Genomic DNA, 22,219 nt, shown 5'->3' on the forward strand with positions numbered 1-22,219 from the left:
GTTTCTTGAAACTGATTTTGAAAGGGGGAAAATATTTCTATATTTTTAATCAAATTTTAATTGTAGGAATTTTCATGGCAAATATCAGTCTCACATAAACAAATCTTTAATAACTTTGCATGTGCATATATTTAGTTTTATCATATTGTTAACTGAGTTAGAAACTCACTTGAATATTCTGTGCCATCAAGCGAACATCACTTCTAGCTTACAGGTGGATTTCTTCATTTCTTCTGGAATTAGTTACTAAGGAAGTTGGTAAAATATGTTTCCTGGAAATCTTTAAAACTTTCTGTGTATGAGACACAAGGTGGGGTGTGTTGGTGAAGGCTGACTGTCCATTTCTGCTATCAGCTAAAGAACATCATTCCACCCATTTTGTACTTGCATAGGCAGCCTCCTGTTAGAGTCACTGGAGAGTACACAAACATCTTCCTGTAACTGGGTTACAGTTATACTGTAGAAACGGCTAAACAGTTTAACTGTAAAGTAGCAAGATATGTGATAATTAGTAAGCTTTATTCACTCGAAGTGCTCACTCTGTGACAGCGAACAAATCCCAGGCACGCTTAGAATAAGTAGCCGCCTCCCAGAACTTTGTATGAATTGCTTGTGAAGTGCGTCTCATGTAACATAAAAGTAAACAAATGTAAACATATACTTAAAAAAAGATATAAGGATTATTTAAAGACCAGCACACCAATTTTGGAAGAGAAGTATTTTTGGTACCAGGCTCATTTTCTGATAAAACCCACTCCTTCACTATATTAGTCTGGGTTCTCCAGAGAGACAAAATCCATAAGATAGGATGTATTCCCTCTTTCTCAGGGGACTTCAGTGCTTTTTCTTATTCAGCTGATTGGATGAGGCTCAGCCATATTATGGAGGGTGAACTGTTTTACTCAGAGTCTACTGATTTGAATGTTAACCTAAATAAAGACCACACACACACAAACCAACTTCAGAGCCACATCTAGACTGGCGTTTTACCAAATAGCTGGGCACCATACCTTAACCAGGTTGCCACTTAAAATTATCCATCACATGCTCTTACACAGTTATACACGGGCTTGATTTAATATGTTATGTAAAAATATTTTGTCTTTCTCATGCAATTATTTACTTGGTCCAATTTGAGAAAAGTTTAAATGTTTAAATCAAGTTTGTCCAACCCACGACATGGGGCCGCATGTGGCCCAGGACAGCTTTGAATGCGGCCCAACACAAATTCATAAACTTCCTTAAAACACTATGAGTTGTTTTTACATTTTTTTGTTCATCAGCTATTGTTAGTGTATTTTATGTGTGGTTCCAAACAATTATTCTTCTTCCAGTGCGGCCCAGGGAAGCCAAGAGATTGGACACCCTTGGTTTAAATGATTTTGTTACGTGAAGAAAACCTTCTGCGGTGTTCTTTGTGACTCTGGTCTCATCACGACTTCCTTCCCTTTGTCACAGCTTCATTGTGGTCTGTGAGTCCTCTCAGCCTTGTCTGGTTCCTTCCCTCCTCATTCCCCTCCTAGGCTTTTTTTCCTAAGAAATCTCTTGCATGTCTTGTACCATCTTGGTGTCTGCTTTCAGAGAACTGAGACGATGCAGTATTGGAGGTTCATGTTTTGTAGCCGGGGGAGGAACCCGGGGTGGATCAGAGTGGTCATGTGATAGGGCCCTACAGAGTTTTGGTTTCTAGGCATTCCTAGGGACCAACTCAGACGCCCAAATGTTTAGACTTCCTAATCTGATAAACTAGCACTATGATTGACGGAACTTCTTGAAGTCATGGGTTTATGTATTTTTTTAAACGCTTAAAATTTTTTTTGAGGGGAGTTAATTAAGCTGTAAGCATCTTTTATACATTTAAATACAAATAGTTAATGAATAACTACTATGTGTAAAGTATGGTGCAGTTTTAGGAAAGATGAGTAAGTTGTGGTCTCTGCCTTTATTTAGATGAGAACATAGGAAAAACAAACCAGAATGGAGTGGCTGATATAAGAAAATGAAACATGAAACTAGGTGGTCTGAAAGAAAAAGTGGGACTAATCACAGGCTGCTTCCAAAAGAAGAAAGTAAAGAAGGACATGTCATTTGAACTGGATCTCTTAGGATGAGATATGGCAGGAGAGGACAGTGAGACCAGCGTCTGGTGGAGAGAAAAGAGTGCATGCCCCGCAGAGCAGGAAGTTCCAAAGACTGATCAGAGAGGAGGATGTTTTAAATGAAGTGAGGAAGAGGGAGTAACGCTGGAGAGGGAGACTGCAGTCAGTGGTTGAGTGACCTGCTGCCAGGGGAAGAAGTTGGGAATTGATTCTAAGAGAAGAATTTCAAGCAAAAATATGCCTGCATATTTTACATATTGATTACCAATTGAGCAAAAATACGCCTGCATATTTTACATATTGATTACCAATCTATAACTTCTAACTGTGTTTCAGGTGTCAATCCCATTCACCCTGTGAATGACAGGGACCTTGTAGCATGTTTACTCACACCCCGTCAAATAACCTGTATAGAGCATGATACTAATGACATGGCAAGTTTTAGCTCGTGTGACTTGATTTATATCCAATTGAACTTCATTATCTGTGAAATAAACAATAAGACAGGGAAAGAATAGCTACATTACATATTTGGAGTAATACAAATATAGCTGATTAAAAAATTCCTTTGAAAGATAACTTTAAAAAAAGTAGGGAAAGGAATAGGAAGATAGATAGTAAATAGAAAAAAAAATCACCCATGGCAAATTGACCTCTAAAATAAATATTTGAAAAATTCCTGAAAACAAACATTTGGCAAAATGTGCCCAAGAAGAATGTTCTATCTTTAAAATAAGTGTAAGTTTAAGAAACATCCACTTTGGTCCGAATGATTGTGTTTCATGATGCATTAGCAATCCCTAGTGGGCTCGTACGTGTGCCGGCCAGGGTAGACATTGTCGGACTGAAGTGAAAACTGAGAAGAGCAAATACAATGTAATTAATGACAGTCTGTTTTATAAAAATAATAATTCCATAATGACAAAATGTTATACAATGGCAAACACAAGGCATATTAATTCTATGCAAGTTTTATTATGTTCTTGAAGAAATTATTTATTAGTTTAATTTTTTTTAATTTTGAAAATATTCCAACTCACAGAAAAGTTGAAAGGATAATACAATGAACATCTTTATGTCCCCCAGTTAGATTCAGATTCACCAACTCTTAGCCTGTGGTCATATCTATTCCTTTCTCACACTCTATCTCCTCTTTTGTCAAACTGTTCATAAGTAGTTCACAGATACCATGACAAATCACCCCACTGTTACCAGAATTAGCCTGTATAACCACTTCACCATGGCTACACTCAGGAAAGTCGCTGATGTAAAAATGAGATCTAACACACAATCCACACTCAGATTTCTCAGTTGTTCTCAAATATCTTTTTTGAAACCACTTATCGAGGTCCAATTGACATACAAAAAATGCCTGCATATTTAATATAAACAACTTGGTGAGTTTGGAGACAAGCAGACATCTGTGAAACGATTACTACTAACTGTACCAAAACATATCTATCCCTTCCACAAGATCCTTCGTGGCCTTTTAATTTATTATTATTGATAGGATTTGGTGATAAGAACACAACATCAGATCTACATTCCTAGTAAACTTTTTTTTTTTTCTGTAAGTACTATGCTGTAAAGTAGATCTCTAGGACCTATTCATCTTGAATTACTAAAACTTTGTACCCTTTGACCAAAACCACCCCATCCCCTTCTCCCCACTAAGCCCTGGCAACCACCCTCCTACTGTCTGCTACTATGAATTGGACTACTTTAAATTCCTCACCTAAGCGGGATCCTGTGGTATTTGTCCTTTTGGAAGTGACTTGTTTTGCTTAGCATAGTGTCCTCCAGGTTCATCTGTGTTGCTGCAAGTGGCAGGATTTCCTCCTTTTTTAAGTCTGATCAAGTGCCTTTATAACTTTTTTATTTGAGTTGCTTTTTGATTCAGGAGCTAATTGAGACTCATTCATTACATTTGACTGCTGAATTTTTGTGCTCTTTCCCAATCTCAAACATACCCCTAAACCCACTCCGTGCTCTTCAAGATATGGAAGGCTTTGATATGTCCTGCAGGATGTGCCACATTCTGAATGTGACACATTCCTCCTTATTAGATGCAGGACAAACCTTTCTGAGGAAAGCACTACTGCTGTTCTTTTGGGAGGTGTTCTCGTCTCCCCATTGGGAGGCACGTGATGCCAGGTTGACTCCTGATTGGCAGGATGCTCACCCAGTTTGACTTCTTTCTTGTCCAGAGGGTGATTGACAGATCTCTCCATTGTAAAGATGCATTACCTCCTTTCTAATTAGTAGCTAATCTGAGGAGTGGTATTAATGTACATGCTAATTCATAGTTCTTAAAGCTCTGAGTCAGTTTTGGGGAGTTGGGTGTTGGTGGAAGTTCTTGTTGTAAAAGTTCAACATGACTTTACTGATTACAAAAGTGTGCTTTTCCACATGCAGGGAAAAATACTCAAGTTAGGGCTGGAAGGGACCCAAGTGATAATCTGGTTCAATTTCATTTTTTTATTTACAGAAAAGGAACTCAAGTCATCTCAGTGAAATAGTAAGAACCATACTCCAGATCCCTTGATTCCAGTCCAATTTTCGTTCTATCGTTTTTGAGGTGCATTTACTTAGTCCTTCAAGAACCAGAGCAAAATCCTAGACAATCAAAAGACGGCACAAGGACACCGTGGACAAGGATAGATTATGCTATTCTTGGGGATGTGTATTTGAGATAATAACAGCAGAAGGTGACGGTTCTATAATAAATAAATAAGATATCATGTGAGCCACAGATTTGGGTCACATATGTAATTTAAAATTTTCAAGTAACCATTTTCAAAAATGAAAAGAAAGAGCTGGAACTAACTGCAATAATATACATTATTTAACCTGTATCCCAAATATGATCATTTCAACATGTAATCGATATTTTAAAAATTATATATGAGGCTGGGAGTGGTGACTCCTGCCTGTAATCTCAGCTCTTTGGGAGGCTGAGATGGGCAGATTATTTGAGGTCAGGGGTTTGAGACCAGCCTGGCCAACATAGCAAAACCCCATCTCTACTAAAAATACAAAAAAAGTAGCCTGGCGTGGTGGTGTGTGCCTGTAATCCCAGCTGCTTGGGAGGCTGAGGCATGAGACTCACTTGAACCCAGGACACAGAGACTACAGTGAGCTGAGATTATGCCACTGGACTCCAGCCTGTGCGACCCAGCAAGACACACTCTCTCTCTCTCTCTCTCTCTATATATATATATATATGTGTGTGTGTGTATATATATATAATATTTTATATTCCTTTTTATGAATCAGTATGTACCCTCTACTTTTTAGCACATCTCAATTCAGAGTAGCCACCTTTCAAGGGAGCAAAATAACCTCATTCGACCAGTGACAATCTTGTTGAATGATGCTGCTCTAGAAGAATGAGGAAATGTCAAATAGAGGTACCTACTAAAGGGGCAAGGAAAGCAATTACCTGACACCCACAATATGACCTAATAGATATTGGGAGTTAGTGGTAATATTTGGAATGATAATTTTATTTTCTCTACCTAGGTCTTCAGGACTTTGGGTTCCCTGAAGGTATTCAAATATTAACTAATAACTTTCAATATTTCAAAAGTCTATTTAATAATGTTATACATTAATTTAAAAAATACACTGTCAGGCTAACGTCAATGGCAGTCATATCATAAGTCATTACATAAGTCAAACTAACACTTAGGATTTAAGATAGGGTATGTGGACCGTGTGGTCACCTAGGGTGAGAAGGGGTTGAATGTGCTACGATCACTACTTTGAATTTCTTATAATTTTGTCTTTGAATTTATGTTTTGTAAATAAAATCAAGTGGTACTCAAGTGTGTGCTGGTGACTGCCTCTTGCTGCCTCCAGCCTCCTGCTCCCCAGAACGAGTTCTAGGCTGCTGACTTCTCACTTCACCCACAGGTCTGGAAACGGCAAGGGGAGGGGCCAGAGCAGGTGCATGCACCTCACAGAGAGTTGTCCACACTTACCTGGCAATTACCACTGTGCCAGCAATACCATATTAAATAACAATTTAAAAATACCATGATAGCTCAAAAGAAAGGTAGAAGAAAAAAAAAGCTTTTTTATTATTGCTGTTTCAAACAAGGCTTCCCATTGTCATTTTGCACTAGGACCTAGAAAGTAGACAGCTGACCTTGTGCTCAGTGTTGGAGAAGCTGCTTTCATTCTGATTCCCGTTGCTATTAACTGTTTTGTAGCAATTTCAATTGCTGCCCTTTTAAAACACAAAGATCAGGGAAATAATTATTTCCTCATAAAGGCAGTTTGGTAGACCAACTTTTTGAAAGAATGTGAGACATGGATAATCATTAAATTGGAATTTTACGTAGAAAATATTGGAAATACCTGATCTGGACACAGAATGTGTTCGAAAACAACAAAGTCAGGCAACTCAACAAAAAGCCAACTCATTGCATGGCTGTTAGGGGAAGAAGACTAACTTTTGAGGGTTTGTTTTACATGAAATAACCAGTTAACTTACTGAATTTTTCACTATTGTGGACTTTTGGTGGGATTTTGTAAATATAGTGTAATTAAATAAAAAGTTTCATTTAATAATATTTGGCACTTTGCATGTGCAGGGATTTAGTAGGCAAAACTATGGGCCAGATTGTAAAATTGTGATCAGTAAGAAGAAAAATAAAACCAGAATAATGAGATGCTATTAATAAATATGCACTAGTGACTCAAGAGGGCTAGAGCCACATTTCAAAGTCTTTGGAAGAAAAGTGACAAGACTCTGATGCCAACAATTTCAGGAATACCGACCAGGGTGGTGTTGTGGACGTTGTGCAGTGTCTCAGCAGTCCTAGCAGTGTGCTAGCACAGCTGGAGCAAGCGTAGCTCTGTTCCTGCCTCTGTGTGGGCTCACCTTAGGAGGGGGGTTTCTTTCTTGCTATCCCTGAGGTTTCTTTTCACTTTTAAGTTTCTATAATCCACAAGGAGTTTAAACAGAAATGTACCGAGAATTTAGATCATTTTCCCAGTACATAAGGACCTGTCTCTCTCCTGCTAACATTAACCCTGCTTGAGACTTAGAGAAAGAGGCGTCGCACTTAGCAAGTCTGCTATGGGTGTAATGTCTACCCAGTGTTTCATGAAAGGATATCCTGGGCTGGTTAGCTTTTTGTTTTTCTTTCTTTCTTCCTTCTTCCTTCTTTCTTCTTTCCTATTTTCTCCTTCTTCCTTCTTCCTTCTCCTTCCTTCCTTCCTTCCTTCTTTTCTTTTCGTTTCTTCTCTTCTCCTTTTCTTTTCTTTTCCTTCTTCTACCTTTCTTCCTCCCTCCCTCCTTCCCTTCCCTTTCCCTCCCTCCCTCCCGCTCTCCCTTCCTCCCTCCCTCCCTCCCTCCCTCAATCCCTCCCTTCCTTCCTTCCTTCTTTCTTTTTTTTTTGATGGAGTTTCACTCTGTCACTCAGGCTGCAGTGCAGTACAGTGGCATGATCTCGGCTCACTGCAACCTCCGCCTCCCGGTTTCAAGCGATTCTCCTGCCTCAGCCTCTTGAGTGACTGGGATTACAGGCACCCACCACTACGCCTGGCTAATTTTTGTATTTTTAGTAGAGACAGTGTTTCACCACGTTGATCAGGCTGGTCTCAAACTTCTGCCGACAGTGATCTGCCCGCCTTGGCCTCCCAAAGTGCTGGGATTACAGGTGTGAGCCACCGTGCCTGGCCTTACCACCCTATTTCCATCTTGGATTTTTCCTTACTTCTCCTCCAGCTTTTTTTTTTTTTTTTTTTTTTTTTTTAATGGTGACCAACTAAATGCCTATCAATTTGTCAAAACTGTTTTAGACTTATGATTAATATCACCATTCAGGGCATTAATTCCAAGCTCTCAGAAACCTAAGACCCTGGATTGCCAGTTGCTTCCTTAGCCTTCATGCCTGCTTTGCTTGAAGCAGTGTATATTATTTTGTTCTTTGGTGGCATCTGTTTTCACATCATAATCCATATTACATACACTCCTTGGGAATGAATATGAGTAGTTAAATTAAACTGCTCATGAAAACAGGGAAATAATTATTTCCTAATAAAGGCAGAAGAATGCCAGTAACCTCTGGAGATAGCTTGCAGACACTTTTCTATCAGTCATAACCTTCATCTTCCCTGGTTTCTAGCCGTCGTCTTAAACACCTGTATCTATTTGAAATTCTTCAAAAAGCAAATTTAGAAATTAAAGACCACTTCTTATTTAGGCCATTGAAAAAGATCAGGTGACAACTGGCTGATCTTGGGGACTTGACTGAGACCTTTCTAGTCGTGGGCAGAGAATGCCCGGCCGTCAGGTATTAGCAAGTTCCATCACCACACGTAGAGTGTGGCGGATCACGTCTTCCAGGATTTCTGATAGACACAATCCATTCTTAATGCCTTGTGTCAGGCATCCCTGCTGCCCTCTAACCATTCTTAATAATAAGACAAAAGTGATATTTTAGGGTAACAGTTAATAAATAATGTGACTTATCCAATCACACCTTTCACTAAAATATTATTATCTTTTGGCAGATTCATTACTGTAGAGACATCAGGATCTGATGAAACATTCTCTAATTCTACCACTACTACATTTTCCAGAGTTGTCTTTCTTTTAATTTAATTCTCCCACTCTGAAAGCATACTGTCCATTGCAATTACTGAATGAGCATTTAATCTCCCATAACTAAGGCCTTTTCATCTTTTCTTATGGAAAGATGATTAAAAGGTCCTAATATTGCTGTGATATGGATACATTTCATCCCACCCAAGTGAATCAAAATTTCCTTTGTTCTTATTACTACAAGGTAAGACAAACCAAGTGTGTAGGCACTTCACTGCAATAGTTAAGCTACCTTATCACAAGGTGTGATAAATGTTTCAAAACATAGTCTATTGATTGAATAGAAAGGTTTTCAGGTCTTCCTTGGGCAGAGGTGAGCCTAAAGGTAGAGAATCGCAAGATAAGCTTTTATAGTTGTTATGGTAGCTTGGTTTACAGTCTATTATGTTTGTCCCAAAGCAATAAATCTTTCCACTTTTCAAACGCTGTGTGGCTAACAGAGATATCGAATCACTTTGAAACCAAAAGGGTTGATTTTGTTATATTATAGCATCTCTACATTGATCATTACATTATTTTTAAATTAAAATCTTAATACTACACTAGAATAAAATAAAAGTTGGTAAAGTTTTAAACTTTTTCAATATCAATACACTTTCCTGATTTTTACCTTCACGTAACTGTTCTATTTCCCTGGAGCACAGATTATCACATTAAAATCACTGCGTATCCTGAGTGTTTATAATGTGCATACACCTTAGTCTATTGTCAACTCTAGTAAAAACACATAAATATAATCTGCAATGTGATGTTTATCTAAGAAGATAATTTCTCCATGTCTCTTTTGCCTGGCCTCCAACCACGGGCCTTGGTGGATGTATTTTAGTTGTACTGGTCACTGGTTTATTAGGAAGGACCTCACACTGCATTATGCATTTTCATAACACCCTGGTCTTGATTGAGAAGTGTCATATCCTTTCTCTTCAACCTCTGTTTCTCAGCCACATCCATTCATAACCTAATTCTCCCCTTCAGAATTGTGGTGATATAAACCAGGGTCACAGATGAGCGATTTTGCGGCTGGAAAACAAGGCAATTCCACTTTGTATTTTATTATGTATTTATTCCTCGAGGATCATTTCCTATTTATTGAAATTTGGAAAAACAACAATTCCTTCCAGACTGATAATGATCTGATAATCAATGTGAAATATATTTGTAAAACAAATGCAGATTTACAGGTTTCTCCTGTGAAAACATTCAGATGGTTGAAACAGCCATTTTAATAGTTATGCTGTATTTGAACTTTTTAAAAGATACCCTTTCAGGAGATAACATGTTTCCTGTGATTCTGCCACATGTGCTACTTGTTATAATTTATGATGAAGACTCTTTTATACTTATATAAAAGGTTTATTAAGTAAATGTTTGTGTTAATAGTGTAAACTGACATAAAAAACTGTTCATGAATATTTCACTAATTTTTAACAATGATGACAGAATCAGAAATTCACAGAAAGAATATCTAAGAACTTTGAGCCATACATAAATTCATAAGAATATAGATTTACTTTGCTTGCATATTCTTTTTTTTTTTTTTTTTTTTTTTTTTAGCCAGGAGCTGCTGTGATTATTTGGGCTGAGGTGTTGATAGCCCAAGGTGTAGTTCTTGATTACATAGGTAATATACATTAAGCTGAATAGAAAGCTGATAGTAGTGTAGGCTGAATGCAGTTAATTAGCTGCTTATTCAAATACCCTGTTCATTATTTCTTCCTCTAAGAATGAGACTGTTGTGTGTATGTGTGTGTCTGTGTGTAGGGCAAAAGTAGGAATGTAATGACATTGGTACCATTTTTTTGAGGAGACCTTGGGAAGAGAAGAGAAAAAAATCTTTATTTAAAAAGATGTAAAGACTTCAACATTCCAAGGGGACCACAGAGATTGAATTTATTTATTCTATAACATTTCTATGTTGATTATTTTCTAGTTAAAAGTTTTCTAGTTAGTTCTACACTAGTGTAAAAAGGAAAAGCATCACAATTTCAACCTGTCATTACAAAGCTCTGGTGGTTTAGAGGAGTTTGCTTATGTGAAAATGGGGTACTGTTGGTTACCTGAGGTTTGTAATTTGGTCTTTGAGATGTGGTTTCTTGTTTCATGAAATTAAGAAAACTACAGAAAATGACAAGGTAATGAATATCTGATACAGTGCTTAAAAAAGTCCTTTGAGTGAATATGACTGTAGGGAGGGAAATACAAATCTCATTTTGTTTGCTGAGTCGATCCTCACAAAAACATATTTCAGTTGCAAAATTTTGCAATAAGTAAGAGAAAGAAATTCAGCAAAGGTTTAAAAGTTTTCTGACTTCCAGTGTATAAAATGAGAATGGTAATGACATATCTGCTTCATGAAATTACTGTAAAGATTTAAAAAGATGACATACATAAAGTTCTTAGCAGAGTGTTTGACATATACCAATAATTTGAAACATACAGCTTTTTAAGAAAAACAGGGTAAAAAATAAAAATTTTAAGAAAAACAACATTTGGTCACATGTCATCTCCTTCAAACTGGGCTGTTGGTTTTCCCCATAGAGATACATAGCTATTAAAAAAACAAAAACAAAGAAACCAAAAAAACAAAACCCAGCCCCAAAACATTTTCAGAATAAATGACCTGTTAAAAGTACAGCAAACCCATGCCCTGACCTTGAAACAGAGTTTATGAATTCTGAAAGGGTGAGCAAAAACATAATAATTAACTATATACCTGCCCATCCAAATAGTTGTAGCGGAAGTCCTGGTCCATCTGTTTTTATAACAACTTTGCAGGTTTCAACAGGATTTGCTGCATTTAGCAAGTCATCCGACAGCCTTCAGGGAGAGGGTGATCGTGTGTAAGGCCGAAGTCAGCCGCAGACAGTATTTCTCCTTCTTACGCTCTGGAATTTGGAGTCATTTTAGGGAAAGGAAGTTCAATTGAGCTAAACGGTTTGCTTCCCTCTGAATTAGAGGTCATAAAGGCCGATGGTGTAAGAACACTTCCTCCAACCCACATTTTTGGCTCAGGGCTCTGTTGGAATCATTTTGTGATTAAAGCCATGCCAATACCAAAGCACATAAAGACTGGACCCAACACTATTTTTGTTTGGCTGAATTGCTGTGTATTTCTGTGAACGTCTAAGATGTAGAAATAATGAAATACTGTAATTTTGCTTGTGCAGACATTGTGAAATGAGGAAACAATGAAAAGAAATTTCCCCAAACTCCACCCTGTTTAAAAAGCAACTCTCATTATTCCCTTTGTGTTTGCCACATCACAATGCACCTTAAACTCCTCATGGAACTACAGAGCCAGACTTTCCCGCCAGCTGCCCCATCACAGCTTGTTGAATTTTATTGGACTAATTTAAGACAATGTTTCATAAATCTACATTGGGAAACCCACTGCAAGAAGTAAGAGAATGAGTCTATGGATATAGGGCTATTGGGAATGGATTTGATTTTGAGAACAAGTTTTCTTCCATTGTCTTGTTCAAAAGAAGACACTGAAGATTTTCCTGATCATGACTTCAGAAGACTTGCTGATGCTGCTTTGAGACAGGGTCCTCACATTTTTTCTTTTTAATTTATAAACAAAATATGTGTCTTTTCTATGTATCCAGTCTTTTGTCTTTAATATTAAGTGACTTAGGAACAGAATCTAACAGTCTTCAGTCAGAATAGGGATATACTAATTTTCAACTATATAGTTGATAAATCTGTATTTTTACTGAAGAATTATTTCTCTTATGAGATACAAATAAGTGGTAGAAAACTGATTTTGGAATAAAGGATATTAACATATAAAACATAAAGGGTCATTTTGACTTCAGAAGACTCTCTCTCTCTCTTCTCTCTCACACACACACACACACACACAGACACACAAGATAATGATATTTTCCTAGCAAGTTTAGTTAACATTGGACAATGATAATTAATTTGTAGTTTAGAGTAACCTCTCTTATTTACATAGCTTTTAAATATCAGAAACCTGAATTAGAAAACACTAAATGCTGAGATAAAAATACAAAATCCTTTCTGAATAGAGGACAAGAATTTTTAATTTTATTTAGTGCCCTGACTTGACTAATTTGTCTTCACATTTTTATAATATTAAAACTGCATGCGTGGGGCTTTGTGGCTAGAAATTTCTCAGTGTGGCGGAAGTAGATCGTTGGAGTTGCCCCCATTTGCCGAGTTGAGTCTGGGGTCCAGTTGGCCACCCCGGCTGTCCTGAGGGAGGGCGTTTGGTGTCTTGGCTCTGAACCCTCCTCCCAGGTGCACCTGTTCTGGCGGGTCCTGTTGTCCTCACCAGCAGCCCCACCTTCGACTGGGTGATTGCTAGGAACCAGAAAGAATTTGAGTGACTGGGCTCCTCTGTCGTCCCTCCCTGACTTTCCCTGGCTTCTCTAGTCTCTTGCTCCCTTAGAAAAGGAGAGAAGCCAAAACGCAATTAAAGTGGCTTTTTCTGAGTCATTGGCCCATAAGGGGTCTTTATAGGGAGGTTGAAATTCAATCCACTTTTAAGAAAAAGAGTTTTCTTCTCTATACACACACGATCTGGCCAGCTGTAGGTGTTCCTGGGGAGAACAAGCACTCAAAATACTCAGAAAATCATCTATAAAGGATTGAACAATAACTGCCAGGATTCAGGAGATTTCCTGGGGATTAATGAGTAGCTGGGAGGAATTGGTGGCCTTCAACTGTACTCTGGGCAGTTAACCTCAGCCAGTCAGTCCTTCCTAAGAAACGCCTGCACTGAGGCGGTGATTGCTATTATAGGATATAAACCTAGAAGAACACTTTTAGTGTGATTTTATTTCAATGTGCCCTTTGCTTCTGAAAGACTGCAGCATCGTGTGGAGCATTTGGTGGCTAATAACACAGCACTCGTTACCCTGCGATGCACTTCTCATCACATTAACCAAGCTGATTGGAATAATGTTGAAGAGAAAAATTAATATTTTATTGTTGTAAAAAGTCTTGTAGAAAACCTTTTAAAATACTAAATACACAGCCAAGATTGTATTGAGATTAGAACAAACCAGGAATGATTTTTATCACAAGTACAATTATAACATTTATCTCAAGAGTGAGGATTTTTTTCTCATGGTGATAAGATCACTTCAAAAACCTAAAAAAAAAAAATTATTTGGTCCCTTTCTGGCTAATCCTTATACTGGCCAAATAGTTTAATAGTTAAAAGCTTCATAACCCAACTTTACTTGTGTTTTAATTAGATGAGGAAAATCCAGGAAAAAAGTCATCTTTAATTTAACATGCAAACACTTCTCTACTTCTTATTGTGATTCTCATTCACTTCATCTTTAGAGCAGTGATCCCAGCAGATTAAAAACCGGCTTTGTCACTTATGTTATTTGCGTCTTAAATGAAGCAAGTTTGAGGTGAATGGTTGACACCAATGCCAATTGAATGCTCCAGAGCAGGGGTCCACAATCCCTGGGCCACAGATCGGTATTGATTGGTGGCCTATTAGGAACTGGGCCACACAGTGGGAGGTGAATGGCTGGTGAGCCAGTGAAGCTTCATTTGTATTTACAGCCACTCCCCATTGCTCACATTACCCCCTGAGTTCTGCCTCCTGTCAGATCAGTGGTGGCATCAGAGTCTCACGGAGGCATAAACCCTGTTATGAACTGTGCATGTGAAGGATCTAGGTTGTGAGCTCCTTATGAGAATCTAACACCTGATGCTCTGTCACTGTCTCCTGCCACCTGCAGATGGGACCATCTAGTTGGAGGAAAACGAGCTCAGGACTCCCTTTGATTCTACATTATCGTGAGTTGTATCATTATTTCATTATATATTACAATGTAATTATAATAGAAATAGATAGTGCACAATAAATGTTATGTTCTTGAATCCTCCCCAAATCATCTCCCACTCTTTTGTCTGTGGAAACATATTGTCTTCCACAAAACCAGTCCCTGGTGCCAAAAAGGTTGGGAACTGCTGTTCCAGAGGACCCAGGCTGCTCGTGCTTGAACGTCTCCATGTCAGAGCTTACCTTTCAGGATGACTAGTGAGCCACCCTACCCACACAGCAGGTCCTGAAGCATCAGCAGAAACACTGTCTTTACTCCTCACCTATTGCTTTGCTTTGAAAGTCTCCGAAGTCAGTATTCAGGCTGATAAATAAGTAGATCAGAGGCATATTCTTTAGTTCTGTTTCCTAATGAACATAATTTGGAAATAACTGGTTCTGGAAAACCTAAGAATGAAAAACAAAGCATACAGAGTCAGCACAGAGATGTATATTTCCATATCTCCCTTCCCCTCCTGGTGAGCCTTAGCTACCAGGAACCATCTGGTAGGATGGAGGAGACAGGCTGGAAGGGCAGGAACTGGGTTGCAGCTTGTAGGGGCTGGTTAGGCTAATCTCTGAGGTCAGAGCGGATGAAAGTGGGTAGTCCTACAAACATGGGTCTGCAAGTGGACACAGAGCTGGCATCCTGCACCTTGCTTGGATATTCTCTGGGTCTGTTCTGTGGATGGCCTCAGTGCCTGAATGGGGTAGGAATTGAATGTCAAGGACAAGACAGTGCATTCCTCTGCCTCTCAGGAAGGCGGCTCCTCCAGCCTCACAGCAAAAAGAGATGCAATGGAGCTTTCCTTGAGAAAAGGTACTGTCTCGTTTTCTAATTCCATTACGTGAAATGCATGTGTTAAATGGCAATGGAACAGAGCTAGCAACAGACATAAATTTTGAAATGCATAAAGTTGAACCTAGAACTCCAAACTCATTTATTCAGTAGACAAATAAGTAAATAGGAAGACATTCAGAAAACAAATCATGCTACTAAAAAATTTGGAATGGCTTGAATTAAGATCAGTAGGAATCCAGGCTCAAGTTTTAAACAGGTCATGCTACACACTCTTGTGCACTGTGTAAGTCCACACTAGTTCAGCGATGGTTCCTGGTAGCTGAGGCTCACCGGAAGTGACAATTCTAGGAACAGGAAGAAAGGGGAGGTAAGTTGTCATGGTTAAGCACATGGCCCTGGAAGCCAATTCTTTCTCACACCCATCAGCCACCTGCTGGGATATGAGCCAGCAGGTCACTAACCTCTTTGAGTTGTGATCCCCTGGATGCCTCTAGTCCTCAGTGCCTCTTCTTCAGTGTAGCTGTAGAAATACAGTCAGGCATTGCATCAGGACAGATTGGTCAAGGAACCGCACATTCAATGGTGGTCATGTGAAATTATCTTGGAGCTGAAAATTTCCTATTGCCTAGTGACTTCATAGCCATTGGGATGTCACAGTATAATGCATTGCTCGCATGATTGTGGTGATGCTGGTGTAGGTACCTACTGCACTGCCCTTATATAGAAGTATAGCACATGCAATTATGTACTGTACTGAACACTTGATAATGATGGGAAACAACTAGGTTACTGGTTTATTTATTAGATTATACTTTTAATTGTTATTTTGGAGTCTTAATAACTTATTAAAGAGATTAAAAAGAAAAAGTTAACTGTAAAACAGCCTTCAGGAGGATTCCAGAAGGAGACACGCTATCATGGAGACAACAGCTCCATGCGTGATATTGCCCCAGTGAAACAAGATGTGGAGGTGGAAGACAGTGATATTGACAATCCCGAGATCCTGACCCTGTGTAGGCCTAGGCACATTGTATGTGGATCTTAATTTTTAATAAAAAAGTATAAAAGGTAAAAAACAAATGGAAACTAGTTTATAGAATAATGATATTCTATATCATTATTTATAGAATAATGATATTCTGTATCTACAATGTGTTTGCATTTTAAGCTAAATGTTATTACAAGAGTCAAAAAGTGAAAAATTAAAAAATTTATAAAGAGTTATAGTAAGTTAAGGTTAATTTATTATGAAAGAAAGAAATTTTAAAATAAATTTAGTGTAGCCTAAGTATCCAGTGTTTCTAAAGTCTACAGCAGTGTACAGTAATGTCCTAGGGCTTCGCATTCAGTCCTCACTCACTGACTCACCCAGAGCAACTTTCAGACCATCAAGCTCCATGAATGGTAAGTGCCCTATACAGGAGGATCATTTGAAAAAAATCTTTTCTACCATATTTTTGCTATTTTTTCTGTGTTTAGATACACATTGCTTACTATTGTGTTACAGTTGCCTACAGTATTCGGTACAGAAGCATGCTGTGCAGGTTTTTAGCCCAGGAGCAATAGGCCAGACCGTAGAGCCTCAATGTGTAGTGGGCTGTACCATCTAGGTCTGTGTAAGCACACTCTATGATGTTTGCACAGCAATAAAATTGCCCCACAATGTATTTTGCAGCATGTATTCCTGTGGTTAAGTGACATGCGACGGTGTTTAAATACCTGGGAGAAAAGCACGAGTTTTAGTTTTCCCACTGTTTTTGTTAGTAGAACCTGGACCTTGCTGTTGCCTTCTGTAAAATGGGGACAAAAATACCTTGCAAGGCTGCTGTGAAGTTTAAAGGTTAATGATGGAACCCAGCAGCTAAAATAGACTGATGCAGTCCTCACTCACTACAGCATACAACAATGCTGGTATGATTAATTCTTGATTTACACATGTAGATATCCAGGTACAGAGATACCGCTGTGAGTCTCTTAGCACACTGTAAACATCCGATAAATATTAGCTTTAGGGATTTGGGTTTAGAAAACATTCTTTTATTGGAATCGCTCAAAGAAAAGTGTTTGACGGGGGTGCTATAACAAAGTGCCACCAACTGGGTGGTGTAGACAGCAGAAATTTATTTTTTCATAATTTTGGAGGCCAGAAGTCCAAGATCATGGTGTCAGCAGGGTTGGTTTCTTGATCCTTGTAGATGCCGCCTTCTCCCTGTGTCTTTCCATAGTCTTTCCTCTGTGTGGGTCTGTGTCCTAATCTCCTCCTTACAAGGACACCAATCACACTGGAGTGGGGCTCATTCTATCATCGCATTTTAACTTCATTACCTCTTTAAAGTCGCTACCTACAAATACAATCAGATTCTGGGTTGCTGAGAGTTAGGACTTCAATGTTTGATTTTTGGGGGACATAATTCAGCCCATCACAAGGGGTAAATAAAAATAATCAGCTTAGTCCAGTCTAGGTGATCTCGGCAACAGAGCTGTCTCCAGCTATGCTGTTAGGTTCAGTGCTTCGGCACATAGTTAAGAATGCTAGAGATGGGGGCAGAGGCTGAGAAACTGCCTCTTGGGTGTTATGTTCGGTACCTGGGTGATGGGATCATCCACACCCCAATTCTCAGCATCACACAATACATCCAGGTAACAAATCTGCACCTGTACTCCCTGAATTTAAAGTAAAAGTTGAAAAAAAAAGAATGCCTATGACTCTGATGTCCCGAAGTGACATAAACAAACCACTGCCTAAAGTACCCTTTCCCCAGTCAGGGAAATTTATCCCTTGAAACTCTTAAAAAAACAAAAAACAGCAGTAACAATGACAGGAAAAGCTTCCATTGCCGCAGGTCTTTCCTTTTACGTAACAAAGAAGTGCATATTATCAGGCAATTTTGACAAGAAGTGGTTAAACCCTGAAGGACTATTTCTTTGATCACTGTGGATTCACCCAAGACTAAACTTCACTGGCATCCAGGTAGGGAGGAGTTGGCTGGAGAAGGGCTGCCCTGTTTTGGTATTTGGTGCACAGTCCTGGGACGGTCCTGGTGCTGGGACGATCCTGGCTTTGTAGATTCCTGGTGCCTAGAGGACACAACGCAAGGAGAGAAAAGGACAGTTTGGGACAACAGGTGGGTGGGCAGTCTTGAAGATGGGTAGCCACAGATGCCCGCGAGAGTGAAGAAGGACAGGTGGCTTCATTCCGTAGTTCATGATTCCCTCATGGAAGTTCTTGTTCAGGTTTGTCTGTTGCTGCTTTGAAATTCATTGTTTATTTGTATTCTTGTTCTTTTGACATTATTCTTTTTAATTTCAAGGCCACTGCTTTTGTATGTAAATTAATTCATTTTAAAAAATTTTACTCTTTCAGGACATTGCACATTAACAGAGAGGCTAGAAGAGAATAATTAGTACAAATTAGCCATTCATGCAACAGGCCGTGTTCAAAGAGGATTCAAGTTCAAGGGAGCTCAGAGTTCCATTTTCCACTGAAAAGCTTTAAACAGACTGAATATTAGTGGACATTTTTGAATAATTTTAAAACATAATTTTACACCTGATCATAGCCAGAAGGCTGAGAAGTGATAATAAAAGTTTCAGTATTCTGAAGAGATATTCCTCAGTTGTTATCACTTAGCACAGTAACTAACATCGATGTTGGACATGCTGTTTTTATAACAACATTCCTTTTTTTTATATTATTCTTTAATTTTACAAGACTTCATAGGACACAGGCAATACAAATCTGCTGTGTTATTCCTTTTTGTCTCTCCTTGTAATTTACAACCTGAAAATGTTGACTGTACAACAAACCGAAGGTTTTTTTTTTTTTTTTTTTTTTTTTTGAGACGGAGTCTTGCTCTGTTGCCCAGGCTGGAGTGCAGTGGCCGGATCTCAGCTCACTGCAAGCTCCGCCTCCCGGGTTTAGGCCATTCTCCTGGCTCAGCCTCCGGAGTAGCTGGGACTACAGGCGCCCGCCACCTCGCCCGGCTAGTTTTTTGTACTTTTTAGTAGAGACGGGGTTTCACGGTGTTAGCCAGGATGGTCTCGATCTCCTGACCTCGTGATCCGCCCGTCTCGGCCTCCCAAAGTGCTGGGATTACAGGCTTGAGCCACCGCGCCCGGCCCAAACCGAAGGTTTTAAAAATCCCAAACTAGGCTGTGCTACTCCTTTTTTGTAGTTCTTTAGTAAGAGTCTGCCTGGAAGCTCTTTGTGATGGTAAAAGGCTGGGATTTTGAAGGTAGAGAGTCAAATTCTTGCATTCTCCCATTTAAGATCTTTGTCGATGTAGGCAAGATTCCTCATTTACCTCAGGGATAGTGTCCTCACAGGGAAATTGACAAATAACCAGGAGAACATCTGGAAAGTACATGGCAGGCAATCAGAGACGCTTTTGCTGTTGCCTAGGAATGGATACACCCTGGCTAAGAGTAAAGCGTATCTCTTCTCCACGCCTTCCATTGTCTACTTTCTCTTTGAAACATCTTAGGGATAATTATTAGGAATAAATACTGAGAAAAATAGCAACAGCAATAAAAGCAGCTGCAATAATAGTAGTAAAAGCTAATATTGATGTACAATGCACGAGGCACCGAGCTGTGCTTTACGTGAGATTACTTCTTTACTTGTCACTACCATTTCATAAGGGAGCTACTGTAGCCCATGCTACTGCTAAGAACCCCAAATGGGTTAAGAAACTTGATCAGGATCACACCTCCATGGTAATAAGCGGCAGTGAGGATTTGTTTCACCAGACATCTCAGATCAATACTAATGAAGCTCTTTGGATACATAAAGGAATAAATTATGGTTCATTTCCATTTCAAATGGAAACAAATAACAAAGAAAATAAAAAAGTTAAATTTTCTAGCCAACGGGTTGATAATTTTTAAGTAAGGAATCAATTACAAGATTGGACATAAGATTGTCTATAAAGCTGTTGTCAACTTCTTGCAGCCAAACTCTGTGAGATCCATTCTTCTCGGTGGTCACATAGCATTGTTTATTTAAAAAGTTGTATAATTTCTGCTCCCAGTCTGAAGGAAAATAATACAACATTTCTATGGTGAAAACAAAGAAGAAAGCAGACAGGAATGTTCCAGGCTTTTATAATTCTTCAAATTGTAATAGAATAGGTATTATATAAGCAATTATAACTTAAATGTCAGAAATTTTAAATATTTTATGTATGTGTGATTATAGAGACACATTCTCCAAACTAAATTCTTTAAAAACATTATTTCATTAGATGCATATTTAATATTTTTTGGTTTGTGATGTGTTTTAATAGCTTAGTATTATTGATTATGTGTTCTTAGGACCTGCTCAGTTAGGTAGGATTAAACATAACAGTCCTACTATCTGAATAGTGGATTCTGACCTTAGAGATAATTATCCCTAAAAAGTGGGTTCCATAAATTTTAAAAGGAGGCTGCATATATTTAAATGGAATAAATGGATATAACAGAGAATCTTTATCTTTATGGTAATAATCTTAAAATAATGCAAACAGGATCTTTGAAATATTGTTGGTGAACACGTTCTATTAGAGCTGGGTGCATTCGTTCTTTGCATCATTCCCAACTTAGGAAGAAGCCCCAGTGCATTATGGAAAGTCTGAATTATAGTGTCTGAATTTTGACTAATATTTGGCTGAATGTAAACATGACAACATTTTACTAATAGAGTAACTGAAGGGCCTGGTTTGCCGTGACTTGTAGAAATTGAACTTCTTTATTCGATTCCTCACAGAGCCCAGGGGACAGGCTGAGGCTCAATGGTAGCATCAACTAGCAATGTCAAATTGTGCAGGTGTATCCCAGAAATTCCTTTCCTGTAGGCCATATTACAAAGTTTGATCAACTCAGTGTTTCATATCTTCAGTGAGATATATATTCTGAGAATCGAGCTCTCTAGTCATCATCAGATTGACAGCTGACCTCAGGGCTCAAGTACTGCATCAGTCAGCTTAGGCTAAGTTATGTGGTAGCAACAAACATGCTCCAAGTCTTTGTGGCTTATAAAAATCTAGGTTAGTTTTTGGGTCGTGCTACTCATCTGGTACAAGTCAGCTACATTTCTTGTACCCAGGATAAAGCAGCAGCTCCTGTCTGGAATATTGCCTATTTCATGGCAGAAAATAATGAGACCGTGAAAGAGCCTCAAATGAAATTTTAAAGCTTTTGCTCCACGGTATCACATGCCACTTACTCTGACATTTTCTTGGCCAAAGGAAGTCATATGGCCATGACTGATGTCATTGAATCAAAAATGTATAATCCTTTTGTAGGGAGAGGCATTCTAATTCATATGGCTAAATCTGATGTCAATGGTTTGAAGATATATTACCTTCCCACCAGAAAAGGTGGTGTTTATTTCAACTAATAACACAACCTACCAGTTTCCTAAGAAGAAATTAGTAATCTAGCTTTGTCCAGAGCATATCCAGTATCTTTTTTTTTTTTTTGAGACGGAGTCTCGCTCTGTCGCCCAGGCTGGAGTGCAGTGGCCGGATCTCCGCTCACTGCAAGCTCTGCCTCCCGGATTTATGCCATTCTCCTGCCTCAGCCTCCCGAGTAGCTGGGACTACAGGCACCCACCACCTCGCCCGGCTAGTTTTTTGTATTTTTTTAGTAGAGACGGGGTTTCACCGTGTTAGCCAGGATGGTCTCGATCTCCTGACCTCGTGATCCGCCCGTCTCGGCCTCCCAAAGTGCTGGGATTACAGGCTTGAGCCACCGCGCCTGGCCCATATTCCAGTATCTTAACCTAACACATAAATAAGCTAGGGAGACAAATAATTCTCCTCCGGTGTCTGTACGATTAGCAAATAGCCCTTCAGGCAATAGACAAGACATCTGATTCTGGCGAAAGCAGAGGTCAACGATTATCTTTG

General features: G+C 38.9%; 2 long non-coding RNA genes across 2 annotated transcripts in view; one reads left to right on the forward strand and one right to left on the reverse strand.

The window, feature by feature from the left end:
* Positions 1 to 241: 241 nt before the first annotated feature.
* Positions 242 to 15,880, reverse strand: LOC144333683 (uncharacterized). The gene is made up of 4 exons (XR_013402612.1): positions 15,791 to 15,880; positions 14,732 to 14,935; positions 11,429 to 11,600; positions 242 to 482 (listed from the first exon to the last, which is right to left on the reverse strand). It is a non-coding gene; the product is annotated as an uncharacterized LOC144333683 (long non-coding RNA).
* LOC144333682 (uncharacterized) overlaps positions 14,439 to 22,219 on the forward strand; it is a 268,787-nt gene continuing 261,006 nt past the window's right edge. Inside the window, exon 1 of the long non-coding RNA XR_013402611.1 lies at positions 14,439 to 14,502. This is a non-coding gene — a long non-coding RNA (uncharacterized LOC144333682). The remainder of the gene's footprint in view (positions 14,503 to 22,219) is intronic.

This window comes from Macaca mulatta, chromosome 13, assembly GCF_049350105.2.
Source record: "Macaca mulatta isolate MMU2019108-1 chromosome 13, T2T-MMU8v2.0, whole genome shotgun sequence".
In the NCBI taxonomy this organism is placed as follows: domain Eukaryota; kingdom Metazoa; phylum Chordata; class Mammalia; order Primates; family Cercopithecidae; genus Macaca; species Macaca mulatta.